We start from the raw sequence: 14,032 nt of genomic DNA on the forward strand, positions 1-14,032 counted from the left end.
GGTGTAGAATCTGCCATTCAGAATCATTCAGAATACATACGAACGACTCGCTCGAATGACGGCAGCCATGTAGCGCCTCCATCTTTAAAATACATTAGCCAAAGAGGGACATACCTCCGCATTTCACCCTCTTACACCTATTGACACCGTGACGAATGAACGAAATTACTCGCCAGGGAAGCGAAAAAGAGAATTAAAACGACAGCGCAACAGGCAAAGCAACAAGACCAAAATATTGGAGTGGCTAGAACAGCTGCGTGTAAACGATGGAAAGAGCTAATTTCGGGTTCGGCCACCGTAGGATGAAGGGCTAGAAAGTAATTTGGTTGTCATATACAATTTCACCGCTAGATGGGAGAAATTCTTACACAATGTAGCTTTAAAGAGATGTTTTCTGCTAGTTGTAGGCATTACTCTCCAGTGACCTAACACATTGTCGGGAAAACATGTGATATAGACCCACTTGGCTTGAACTGTGAATTGTGGCATTTGGGAACAATAGCAAGCAGAGGGCCTTCTATGATTACAGGAAAGTATAATTAAGTGACAAAAACTTAAACTCACCTTTCTGTAGAACTTCAGGTGCACCCTGGGGAAAAAAAGATTTAAAAAAGAAAGTAAGTTGATTTGTACGGAAAAGTATTAGGGTTTTTAAAGTAAAATCGAAATGTCAAGAATTTCTTACTTTATTCTCGACATCTTGACTTTATTCTTGAAATAGTATTTCAACTTTATTTTCAACATTTTGACTTTGTTCTCCACATTATTCTATAATGCAAATAAAAAACCTTCCTCTGTTTTATTGCTTCTCTTATGCCTGGCACTAATACTGAAAGATCGACTCGAGATTTTTACTTTATCCTCGAAATGCATTGTTTTTTTAAAATATTCCTCCTCTCATTTTTTTAACCTTATACCTGGCACTAATACTATTCCGTAGAATGGCTGTCAATATAGCTCGATAATGAAATTGAGTAACAACACATCCCTTAAAGTTGGGTGGTAAGGAAAAGCTGACAAGGCTGAGAGACAAGTAAGAAAGAAACATTGATTTGTTGCTAAAAGTTACCTCAGCATCATCTTTGGCTTGAATGGCGGGCTGAGGCAGCTTCAGGCCCAGTCCTGACACAAACCAGCCAACCACACTGTCAAGAGACAAACTAATTAACTGTATGCACTCAACACAAGTCCTACATTTTACTGTTCTGCAACATCATAACCCTAACATGTCAAGGAAAACATCAGTAAAGTATGTTGTCGTTAAAGGGGCAGTAGGTAGACTAACTTTCTGTCATATTTGCTGAAACTGACCCTATGTTCCAGTAGAACTAGTTTATCTAGTTCTACTGGACGGTGCCTTCCAGGCAGCGCTGCATGGGCACTGGTTATGGTTAGGATTAAGGTTAAGGTTAGGGTTAGGTGCCTTGAAGACAGCGGTCGCAGTGCTGCCTGGAAAGAGCAGTTAGGGGCAAAAAACTCCATAGAGCATAGAACTACATGAAGCAGGTCATTTAAAAAAAATCCGTCTCCTCTGGCACCACCTAGAGCCTGTAGTGTGATTTGCAAAAATCCACCGCTCCCTGTTCAGATGCACCAATCATGGCCACCAATCACTGCTCATGCACACGCATTCATTCTCCCTTGTGGGGGGAGGGGCGTAGGAGAACGTTTTGGGCTTTAGCAAAAATGGGGGAGGGACTGAGAAGTTGTCGATGTTCACATTTTTTGGCTAAGTCCTTGATCTTCCCAATCCTACCTACAGCACCTTTAACATCTCAGTACTGTTGTAAGATGGATATATGGAGAACATATCAGCCAATTAAGACCCTGACATCTGAAGCTCCATATGCTCCAGCTGGCCAAGCTTTGTTTACATTTTTCTTACATTACTAGAGATCATTAAAGTGTAATTTTATCTTTTAATGTTGTCTTGTGGAAAAAGAGTGATTAATAAGGACAGAGAGGGATCAAAACGTACGCCGAGGCCTTGCCGTCAGTATCCAGTGAGATTCCACTGAGAGATTCAGGTGGTGGAGAAATAACTAGAAAAGGGAGAGAAAGACGTGAAGTTCAGTGTACAAAAAAAGTATTCATCCAATAGAGTCAGAATATGTCCTGAGTTCAATGAATATTTTAAGTGGGGTTGTATGAGGTACTTATTCATAGTAAAAATCTATATCAGTTAAAGTGTACACTATATTTAGAATATTTTCACCCCTAAACTTGAACTGAACTGAAGCCATATAAAGCCAACGGACTCTTTTGACAAAAACAGTAATTTTACCTTCCCCTGTGTTTTGTGAGGTAAGATTACTGTTTTTGTCAAAGGGAGCAGAGGTGGCTTTGAAGAGAACAAAGAGACCGGCTTCAGTTCCTCGTCAGAAAGGACCGTCTGACGGCAAGGTAAAGGGGTGAAAATATACTTAATATAGCGTACACTTAAAATTATATTGATTTTTGTTAGGTGGGCCTTTATTTAGGTGTCTAAAATATATTTAGCTGCTGCTCCCGTCCACAGCAGTACTTTGCTTAGCTTCCGTGTTGGTACTCCTGTTTTTCCAAACTGGGGGCGTGTCAACCACCATCTACCATCTCGTGTAGACTGACTATATATATAAGTACCTCATACAACCCCACTTCAAAACATCTGAACTATCCATTTAAGGCGTGAAGGTTTTGAGGAGGTAAGTGATGTGTTGTGACTGTGTATGTTTGTGCCGTGGGTAAACACAAGCCAGCTGGTGTGCACTGGGACAAATGTACTTTCATGTTTGTGTATGTGAGTGTACGTACGTTTGTCCAGAGAGGAGCGGGAGGACTTGCTTGATGGTTCTATGGGTACGGCACCAGGGGGCAGCGGCATAACTGGCTGAGGGACCATATGCTTTATCCAGTTCACCACACTGCAGACAAAAAGGAGAAAAGTCAGTCCCTTACATGTTTATAGTTCATTTAACCACCTGTACTGATACTGATACTGTGTGTGTGTGTGTGTGTGTGTGTGTGTGTGTTTGATTCAGATTATCCAGTAAAGTCCAGCTGTACTTTGGACTCTTTAGACAAAGGAATCCATCAAATGCCAAGTGCTGTCACTGTCACTGTTTGGTATGCTTGGTGGGTCAAGGTTCAGCTTCAATCACTGTGAATGTGTAGTAAACGGTGGTATAAACTCACTTGTAGGGGGATGCAGAAGGCTGTTCTTCCTCCACCTCATCATCTGACGCCATCTCCACCACTGGGATGTGTGGAAGGGGATCAAAATCTGGAAAGACACACAGACAGACAGACAGCAGAGATTAGTTCAGCAGTCTAGACTAAAAAAGCCTGATATTTAATCATCACTCCAAACATCACTTCTGTGCAAAAAGGCAAAACATGTAGAAAAGAATCATACCTGGCATTTTTTCCACATCAAAGATCTAGGACAAAAGATATCAAATGTTAAGGCGAGCCAAAAGAGCATTAGGGAATTATTATAATATTTTTAATGAAAAAAATAATTAAGATACATTATCTCTTCCACTTTATATCCATTATATCAATGTGACATGAGCCCCACACATGTTAATGAAAGTCTGTTTGTCCACACAGTGTGTCCACACACAGAATAGGCCACACGTGCAGAATAGGCCACATGTGCATCTCCCCATGCACTACTGTGATCAGGGTCTGCTACGAATGATGTTCATTGGAGCAACAAACCTCACATCCCCACATGGTCCCCTTGTATGCTAATACTCACAGTACAGCATGTGGACTCAAATTTGGGCTAAGGAGGACTACAAGTGGGGCCCTTATCTTGAATATAAATATTTCAATACATAACATTTGGCAACGTGACATGAATCGACTGGATAATGTCTTGCCTGCAGAAATATCCCAGAATCTTGTAAGCATTTTGTCTAATTTGTTTCGGGCTGTCTATCAGTGTGGGCCTGAGGCCTCCAGGTGAGAGGGCTGTCACATGGAGAGACTGGTTTAAATGCAGTGAAGTTAATGGAGGGGTTTAAGCTGGCTAAACCCACTGCAGATTCCTTTATAAACTTAATCCTTACACACGATTAGTCTCATAAGCCTGTTGTTGGACAGTGTTATCTTGCTTGAGTCAAGTGTCACACAGTTCAAAAACAAAGATTTCCTTGCTGTCGCTTGGCTGAATTGCTTGAACTAATAACTAATAATGGAGTATTGGTTTCTGGAGGGAAAAGTACTGTGCTAAACTATTAGACTACCTATAGTTTATTACCTCAGCCAAAAAAAGGTTCGGTTTGTCTGTTTGTTGGTTAGATTACCTGTTTGTTTGTCATCAGGATTACGGAAAAACTGCTGGCCCGATTTCAGTGAAACTTGTCGTAAGGGTGTAGCATGTGCCAAGGAAGAAAGCATTTCATTTTGGAGTGGATCCAAATCACGGGGTAGATGCGCATATTTCATGGCTCACCTAATCTTTTTCCTTGCCTCTTCTTTGTAACGGAAATAGTGCAAACAGCTGACATTGTGTTGTTTAAACACTCTGAGGAATAAAACACATCTTCTTTGTAGAGTCCATGTTGTTTCAACATCACAACTTAAAGCTCAAGAACATACTTAAGGCGGAAGAATGACTTCACAACTCAGGAAATGGAACCATCCAAGGAGCATGTGAATGCACTGTTGGCCTTGGCAGAAGTCAGGCGCTCTGTGAGTGCCATTCTAGTCATAGGCCTTTCAGACCAAACGCGATTTGCGCTGCGCTTGCTGCTTGGTTCGGTGCACATCTAAAGCTTGCTGCGCCTAAAGTTTAACCCAGTTGAACTTTGAACACAGCAGAAGTGCGAGCTTGCCGGCATCGTGATGAGGCGCTATCCATTGGAAACGATGGGTTTCAGACGGGCAACGGTTCCATTGCCACATTCGGTCTAAAAGGCCCTTTAGAGCAAATCCGTCCCGAAGGCATAAGCAAACTGTTTAGGGCCTTGAGGCTACCGCAGGTCCCCAAAAGTGCACATCTCTCACTTAACAATATGTATTCAGCCAAGCCAAAGTTCAAATAGTATTTTATATTTGGTAATGTATAAAAGGAAATCTGGGGGATCCAGTTTGGATGGGTCTGATGCAGCTAATGAAATTAATAACAGAATTATCTATAATTTACAGGTGCTTAAGTTTGTCAGTAGATGCTGGATCATTAACCCCTACAAGCACATACTTTGCACAATGTTATTAGTTATTTTTAATACATGTAAATGTATGTTCTTCACCATATGGTGGCCTTGCACATCATATCTTTTTGGTTGTGTCATATCCTTTCTACATTCAGACATCTTACACATGAAGACAAGTGAGATTCAGCCCTTTCCAATGAGAATGTAACGCTAAATATGTCAATATGGTTAAAAAAAATAATATATAAAATACACAATTTGGTTCAGTGCCATGGAAAGTGGCAACACATTACAATGAGGGGGGGACCCCCCCCCAAAGGTCTAGGGCAGGCCCTGAGTTAGAGTTGTTGTTCCTCAAGGTTTGGAGGTCTGATGTACAGTAGTTAAGATGTTTTGATGTTGTTATGTATTTAGTGAAGTTCACTAAATAATGAAGTCCTTGTGTCTCACCTCAGTTACTTCCTCAACGTAAACCTCTTTGTACTTCTCCTCAGGCTGAGGCAACACCTTGGTCAGACCCTGAGCGACCCAGCCTATCACTCCAGACCTGGGAGAAAACATGGAATTGAATTTACCTTTGGAGGATGTATTTAGCATTAAATATGCCCTCCTATTTAATCACACTGTACCTTTCTCCATCCTCTCCTGACTGGTGGAAGGCAAAGAAAGAAATAGAGAATGAGAAAAATGTAGAGGCCAGAGAAAGTCTACTGCAAATCTCCCTTCCTTCTATTTAGTCTTTGTACCCATTATCCACATTTATAGTAATACTAATACTACTACTACTACTGTAATAGTGCCTTTGATGAATTGGCTTCTCCACGATAAAGATTTGCAGCATTCACACGGCTTGATGACCCAGCCAGCACACATATGCTTTGAAATTACATCAATACATAACATAGCCACAAAATAGACAAATTAAATATACTGATTAGATATACTCTGTGAAAACTTGAGTGTTGTCTTGTCTGAGTACTCCATACCATAGTTTTGTCAACATGTGGCCACCTTTGTCTAAGGTGAACACCTTCACTCTGAAGAAGTTGTTATTAAGGAAGGACATGACTGGCTAGTCATGGCAGGCTTAAAGCCAAATATTCAGCACATCAGTCTGATCCCAAACTAGCATACATAGATTTACACTGACCGGCCAATTTATTAGGTACACTTGAAGAATGTAATGCAATTCAATACAGCTCTGTAAAAAACTCTTAACTTTACGAAGTTCACAATGTTTGGGTTTTAGATGAAATTGTCAGAAATGTGTGAATAGGCCTCCTCCCTATTTACATCAATGAGGGGAATATTAGTAACACTTATGAATATAATGTAGTCCAGTACAACACCATCAGCAACTATGACCTCAATGATAAAAAACATATTTAATTAACACCTCTGTTGCATTTAACATCAAACCATTAACATTAAATGCATCTTAAACCTTATAGCAGAGCAGCTATATTAGATTGCTTTAGATTGTTCGAGGTGTGTCTAATAAATTGGACGCTCATTGTATTTCTCATAGTAGAAGTAGAAGACCTGACAGTGGTGGAAGTATTCAGATCCTTTAAAGGTATTAATACCACACTGTAAAAAATACTCTGTTACAAGTAAAAGTCCTGCATTGGAAATGTTACTTAAATAAAAGTATGTATTCAAATGTGTTTATTAGGATGAACCCCTTGAGGGGGTCCCGATAGGGGGTTTCCAAAGCATGTAAGTATCATTAGGAAAAGTACTCAATGCATAAAAATCTTTTAAGAAACTAAAAACGATCAAAACAGTTACAACTGTCAATCAACTCATCAAGTGTCTAATCGGCTCATCATTTCAGCTGGACTTATAGGCCTATATGTTGTTGGGTAGGTTCATTTACAATAAAACATCGTATTTTATAAACTACATGTGTTTTGTGTGCAAAAACTGACGCCTGACGTCCACCTGAGTAGGCCACATGTCCACTGAAAAATGGAAACACTCACCCTGGTTTCAGAGTTGGCCCTGCTGGGTTGAGGGGAGCCAGTTGGTTGAGGCAGGGCGCTGACAAACCCATTAGACAGCCAGCCTAACACTCCAGCCTGGCCCTGGCTGTAGAGGAGGTGAAGAAAGATGGTAAGATGTCAATATGTTTACACACACACACACACACACACACACACACACACACACACACAAAGAGATTTACCTGTCCTCTGAATTCTCTGTGTTTTTCTGTGGAGCACTATTCCCAGAGGCAGCAGGGGTCTTAGCATTGCCATTTGTCCCGGGAGCTTCAGGGTATTGGGGGACCACTTTCACCACCCAGTTAAACATCCTGTTGAACACACACACACACACACACACACACACACACACACACACACACACACACACACACACGAACACACACATAATCAGCCTCTTAAAAGCCCTTCATCAAACATTGTTGATAATGCTGATGGTTATAATGATAATTTCTATTAACTCTTTACTAATGTCTTCATTAAAGCAGCCACTTCATGTGTCAAACAGAGAGCCCTTAACTGGAGCTAATGAGGTCTGATGAAGGACATTCACCTGCTTCGTCTTTTATCTCAGGCAACATTTTTCTCTCTCTCTCTCTCTCTCTCTCTCTCTCTCTCTCTCTCTCTCTCTACGGCCTTGACTATTTTTATTTTTCATATAAATCATAAAACTGTCACAGACAGACACATTTACAGACTTGGACAATGGCATGTGGTGTATGAAATATGATTTAGGAAATCCTTGAATGAACATTAGTCAGGGAAAGTTGGCATCTTACATAACTGAATAAATTAGTTTGCAATGTGCAATGTAGACTTGCCTTTTCAATCTGCAAATGAACTTAGAGGAGAGATAGAAATCAGGATCCTGAGTTACAAGTCAAAGGAGACTAAAAGGCAGAAGGACAGAGGGTAACTCAAGCAGTAGTGTACCATAAGCAGCTTTACCAACAGCCAACACAGGGCGACAGAGGGTTAAATCAGTTCAAACAGGTAGAAATCAGTCACGCATGTACAGGAAGAGGACATTTTAACTGCAGCACACTGATTCAAGTTAGAGATTTACAGAGCCAGCAGGAGTGCAACTTGTCTGACTTAATCTCAAATGTGCGTATTATCCGCTTTGACAGTTTATCAACCTTGAGATAATCCACTTCTGCAAGACGTCCTGCTGCTAACTGACCACAGCAGACGGATCGAGGGCAACCAGGACGGCCGTCGATAAAACATTTCACACAGCATCACCATCTACTTCCCAGAGACAACAAGTAAGGTCTACGTAATAGATCAACTGTATGTCCTGAGCCAAGAGGGCGTTTATTTTATCAATGATGCAATTTATACACCCTATTCCAATGATTTCTCTCCAATAATCCACCGCTTTATTCTTGGATCAAAACTAGATTTTTACATGTCTGTTGGAGGTCAATGTGCACTCTGGACACAGCGTAGCTCCAGCAAGGAGGGAAAAAAGTGATGGCCTGGAAGCGATATTATGAATCACACTATGGCCACGCCAAGACCCACACTTCAATAGCATTTATAGGCCAGGCGTCCATGCTTACGCGAGGTAGCGTAACCCCATTTGTACAGGTCCTGTCCCCTGACCAATCGGCTATCCTAGCCTTAAAGGTGCAGTAGGTAAGACTTATAAAACTAGCTTTCTGTCATATTTGCTGAAACTGACCCTATGTTCCAGAAGAATTACATGAAGTAGATAATTAAAAAAAAATCTGGCTCCTCTGGCAACACCTACAGCGTGTAGTGCGATTTACAAAAATCCATCGCTCACTGTTCAGATGCACCAATCAGGGCCTAGGGGGGGTGTCTAACTGCGTGTCAATCACTGCTCATGCACACAAATTCATTCTCCCTTGTGGGGGGAGGGGCTTAGGAGACCGTTTTGGGCTTTAGCAGAAATGGGGGAGGGACTGAGAAGTTGTTGATGTTAAAATGTTTTGGCTAAGTCCTGGATCTTCACTACCTACCTACAGCATCTTTAACCACTCAAGGTCAAATGCCTAACCCCAACCAATGAAGCTGCTTCGTAGGGCGGGTCTTGGCGTGGCCATAGTGGGATTCGTAATTTCGCGGCCTGGAAGGTGTTTCACAGCTCTTAGATTTATCCCACTCTTTAGCTTTGGGCTTTGTTATCTATGAGGAATCTGTTCACAGAAAATCCACATTCAAAGCTTCTTCACCAAAGCTGTTGTTGTGATCCCAGTGTGTGATTCCTGACACACTGTCCCAATCAGCGGAGATCAGCAGGGCCTCTTCCCTGGCCTAATCTCATATTCATTGCATTGGATTAAATAGTGCAGCTCTGTCCCCCCAACTAATCTACAGCCTTCCTCGCTGCTTAAAGCCGGGATCAACTCCTGACATTCGGCCTCATCACACTGGATCCTTGTCAAACATCAAAAAAACATTCATCAGAAGAAGACACCCCAAGGAAACATAGAAATAATTTGTTGTCTGCTGATTGTGTTTGTGATTTAGAATGAATGTATGCATTTTAACCCTCTCTGTCCGCAAATAAGACCTGGCAGTACTGAGTAGACTTTGACAAAAGCAAATTAGAAGCTATAAGGAAACATGTAATCACATCATCATCAACATACGTATCTACTCATATAAACACTTCTGCAGCAACTTTAACCACTGTCACTTTACTAAGACATGGATCATCACAGCATGCACCTCAAATCAGCATTCAGGTATTCCATCTTACTATCAAAGTAATCTATATATTTATTGTATGTATTGTATTTCCCTACCTCCGTACAGAATAACTAGTTTTCCTTACCTGCGTGTCTACAGGTGGTTCTGCATGCCGGTGGCGTAGATCCAGAGTGCGGCACAGCCAGCACAGGTCTGCTGGGATTTCCACCATGGCTGCCTGGGGCTAACGGGATTACCCAGCACCACCTGAAGGTCAAGGTACAATTCTGGACTGTGAAGCTATCGCAGATTAACAGCAGATAAACACATCATCAGGACACCATCCCTGTAACCTACTGTATAAACGGGTATCACTCCCTCACCAAGGAAGACAGCAACAAACAGTGACTCAAATAACCACTGACTCCAGGGATGTGTGCACCTTTTCTCTGCAGTTACAGACTACAATACATCAAACATGTATTTTTAATATTGTGTGATTGCATCTTGTTACACTCTGCTTCTCTACCAAAGAAGGGAACTGTTTTTGGTGACGCTGTCTCATTTGTCTTAATATAGGCTATGCACAATGCACTTGTTGGCAGCTAGGGTCCCCTAATCCCTCCTTCACCTTGTCATCTCTGTTCCCTGTTGTCTTCCATCCCGATTACAGATTTATCCCCAGCAAGTGACGCAGGGCCGCTCGCTAACGATGACCAGCGATGAGCTACATAAACCTTTTCAATAACAGTCAGGAGGAGACAAGGGGAAGGTCAAGCTTATTACTGAAGAAAGGCTCAGGTTCTGACCAGGGCTCTGGTGATCTACTTACTCTCTTGTTCCTAGAACCAGTGGTGGAATGTAACTAAAGTACATTTACTCAACTACTGTACTTGAGTCTTTTCTTTTCATGCCAGTTTCTACTTCTACTCCCCTACATTTCAGAGAGAAAAATTGTACTTTTTACTCCATTATATTAATCTGAAAGCGTTAGTTACTAGTTACTTTTACTTTACTTTTACTTTTATTATAAACTAAACTACCAAATATAGGCCTACAAGTGCAGCTGAAATGATTAGACGATTAAACATTTAGTTGATTGACAAAACAGTTTTAACTTAGGCTAAGTAACATTTTCAATGCAGGACTTTTACTTGTAACAGAATATTTTTACAGTGTGGTATTAGTACTTAAGGATCTGAATACCTGTGGCCGGGTTAGCTCAGTTGGTAGAGCAGAGGCACATGTATATGCGGGTTCGACTCTGACCTGCAGCCCTTTGCAGCATGTCGATCCCCCTCTCTCTCCCCTTTCATGTCTTCAGCTGTCCTATGAAAATAAAGGCCTGAAAAAAAAAGGACCTGAATACCTATTCCACCACTGCCTAGAACCATATTGAGACCAAATACAAAAACTTTTCTTCTATCTGTGTGAATGCAGCCTATGTGGCCATATTGTAGCCTACTTTTACAAAGTCCACTCAGTTCAGATGGAAATATTGTAGGCTACTTAAGCAACTAAACTACTTTAATTTGACAGCTTTACTTGATTGAGATTTTTACAAATAAAATAATAAGGATCTAATGTTACAGCCATGCTAGCAGTTCTGTCAGGCTGTAACCTACTGTGTAGGCACAGTGGTGCTTTAAGCTAAATGCTAACGCTAACATGCTAACCATGACGATGCTTAGACCTACATGCTCATAGACGCGTTATTATGGATCCATAAACCATACACGGTATAAAGTATTGTACATAGCCAGAGACAGAAATATTTGCTAATTAGCGTTAGAACAAAACACAAAGTACTTTGCACACCAGAGACTGATGGGAATTACATTTGCAGGAGTTTGGTCATAAATGACAGTGTTGGACAGATTAAAAATATTTTTTTTACGTGATGATGGCTCTAGATTAAAAGCTAAGAAATCTAAAAAGTTATTCATCATGTCAAAATTGAATTGCAATCCATAAGGCCCAACGTTAACGCTAACTGAATGTCAATCACTGCTCATGCACACACATTCATTCTCCCTTGTGGGGGGAGTGGCTTAGGAGACCGTTTTGGGCTTTAGTGGAATGGGGGGAGGGACTGAGAAGTAGTTCAAATTTTTTGGCTAAGTCTTGGATCTTTGCAATCGTACCTACAGCACCTTTAAACCAGTGGTTTCCCGAACTTTTGTGATTTGTGACTCCCTTCAAAAAAAAAAATCTGTCTACTTGCATTGGGCCCTTCAGATGTCAGTTGTTAGCTCCAATGACAGGAGTGAACTCAGATGGTTTTATTTACATAACTGTTTTGAGGTTAAAGTATGTAGCCTAAAATGTGCATATTTTAGGCTACATGTTTGAACCTTAAAAAGGTTATAATAAAATGTTAAAATAACAAGCAAAGATTCAAACAAAATTCTTGTGAGCCTTTGGAAGAGGCCCCTGTAGGTTGTGACTAATCTGCATAAATAAAGTTAAAACTAGCTCAATTTCAACCAGCTACAACAGTTCTTGTGAATTGTTGCTTTAGTATGATCAATCTGATAATGTAAACTATATGCCAGTCACAGGGGACATTTTTCTATGTAATGGGTACTTTTACTTTTGATATTTCAGTACTTTTTGCTGTGAATGCTGCTGTGATTTTAACTTAAGTAGGAATTTTAATGCAGGACATTGTTTTATTTGTGTAGGCCTAGTTCAGTAAAAGATCTGAATACTTAACAGTTTGACAGTGAACATGAAGAAAGGAAGGTGGCAGGGTGATTTAAAGGCAGAGTGTGGAAAAAAGAGAGAAGGAAAAAAGGAGGAGGAGAAATCAAGATAAAGAGATGGATAGATGAAAGGAAAGGGGGATGAATGGCATGGTGCTTTAGAGTGATTAACAAAGACCCAGGTCTGCCCTCGTTAACTGACCGACTATAAACAGGACATAGCTAATTTAATGTTATGTGTAGTACTGTTACGTTGAAAGAATAGCTGCTTTGACGGACAATACGGGGATCTAAACAAACAACCTGTATAAGCATCAGTTTGACAAAAAGACAGCTAATAATCAGGAAGCCACAGAAAAATGCAAAAACCTTCACCGGGTCATGCAGGTGGATAGAACTCACCGCACCCAGTGAGGCCTGGCGTCGTGTTTGAGAATGGGAACCACAGAACAATTAGTGGTGCTGATGAGGAGTGGGCAAATCCCATTATCAGCTCAGCAGGGGATAAACTGGGAGAACAGGTCGATGACACAGACCCTTGGCCAATGGCTGGAATACGGCAGCACCGTAGTGGCCTTAATCCTAATCGGTTTTGTTTGATTTATTGTAGAAGATATTGAAAAGTACGATGGAATGCAATAGTGTGAGGGGAGAGATGGAAATAAAAAAAGATAAACAGAGAATAGCTGAAAGAGAAAGCAGATGCAGAGGTAAAGCTGTAGTGGATGATCTGTGATGGAAGCTAATCCTGATTACCTCTGACATAAAGACATGCAGGAAGTTGCTCACTCACTCTCTCAAACAACACACACACACACACACACACACACACACACACACACACACACACACACACACTCTCTCTCTCTCTCTCCTCTCTCTCTCTCTCTCTCTCTCTTACACTGGAAAGGTAATATCACAATGTAAAATAACTCCATTAAAAGTAAAGGTCCTGTATAAAAAACAGTAAAGAAGAATGATCACCAAGTAAGTACAAATATTTTTTATGCAAATTGAGCCACTTTGAGAGTGTAACATTATTGATTAACTTATCTTATTATATGACTATTGTTGAAGTGGCTAATTTAAATTACTTTAATTATATACTGTTTGATATTGTCATTTATAAACATGCATCATATTATATAATTGTATAATGTTTTTGATGAAAAGTCTTTATATGCAAAGTAACAAGTAACTCCAGCTGTAAAGTAAATGAAGCAGAGTGAAAACAGGAAAAGTCTTTATATGTAATATAAGAACTGTTCTAAAAAAGTATTAAAAAGAAGTATTAAATAGTATTAAATGGAAATTGTACCAATGCCCAATGGTTGAGTAAATGCACTTTTCAGCAGTGATTCTGTGTACATATTTTTGTATGAGCTTTTACGTGAGTTTATCATCACTGTGTGTGCATATTGTGCTAAAAGTAGTGAACATTATTAAGACGTTTTAACATTTTAGAGGCAATGATTCCCTCTCGTGGCCAAAAGTAGAATCAACTCTTTGAACTTGA

The sequence above is a fragment of the Perca flavescens genome, chromosome 8 (genome assembly GCF_004354835.1).
Source record: "Perca flavescens isolate YP-PL-M2 chromosome 8, PFLA_1.0, whole genome shotgun sequence".
Lineage (NCBI taxonomy): Eukaryota > Metazoa > Chordata > Actinopteri > Perciformes > Percidae > Perca > Perca flavescens.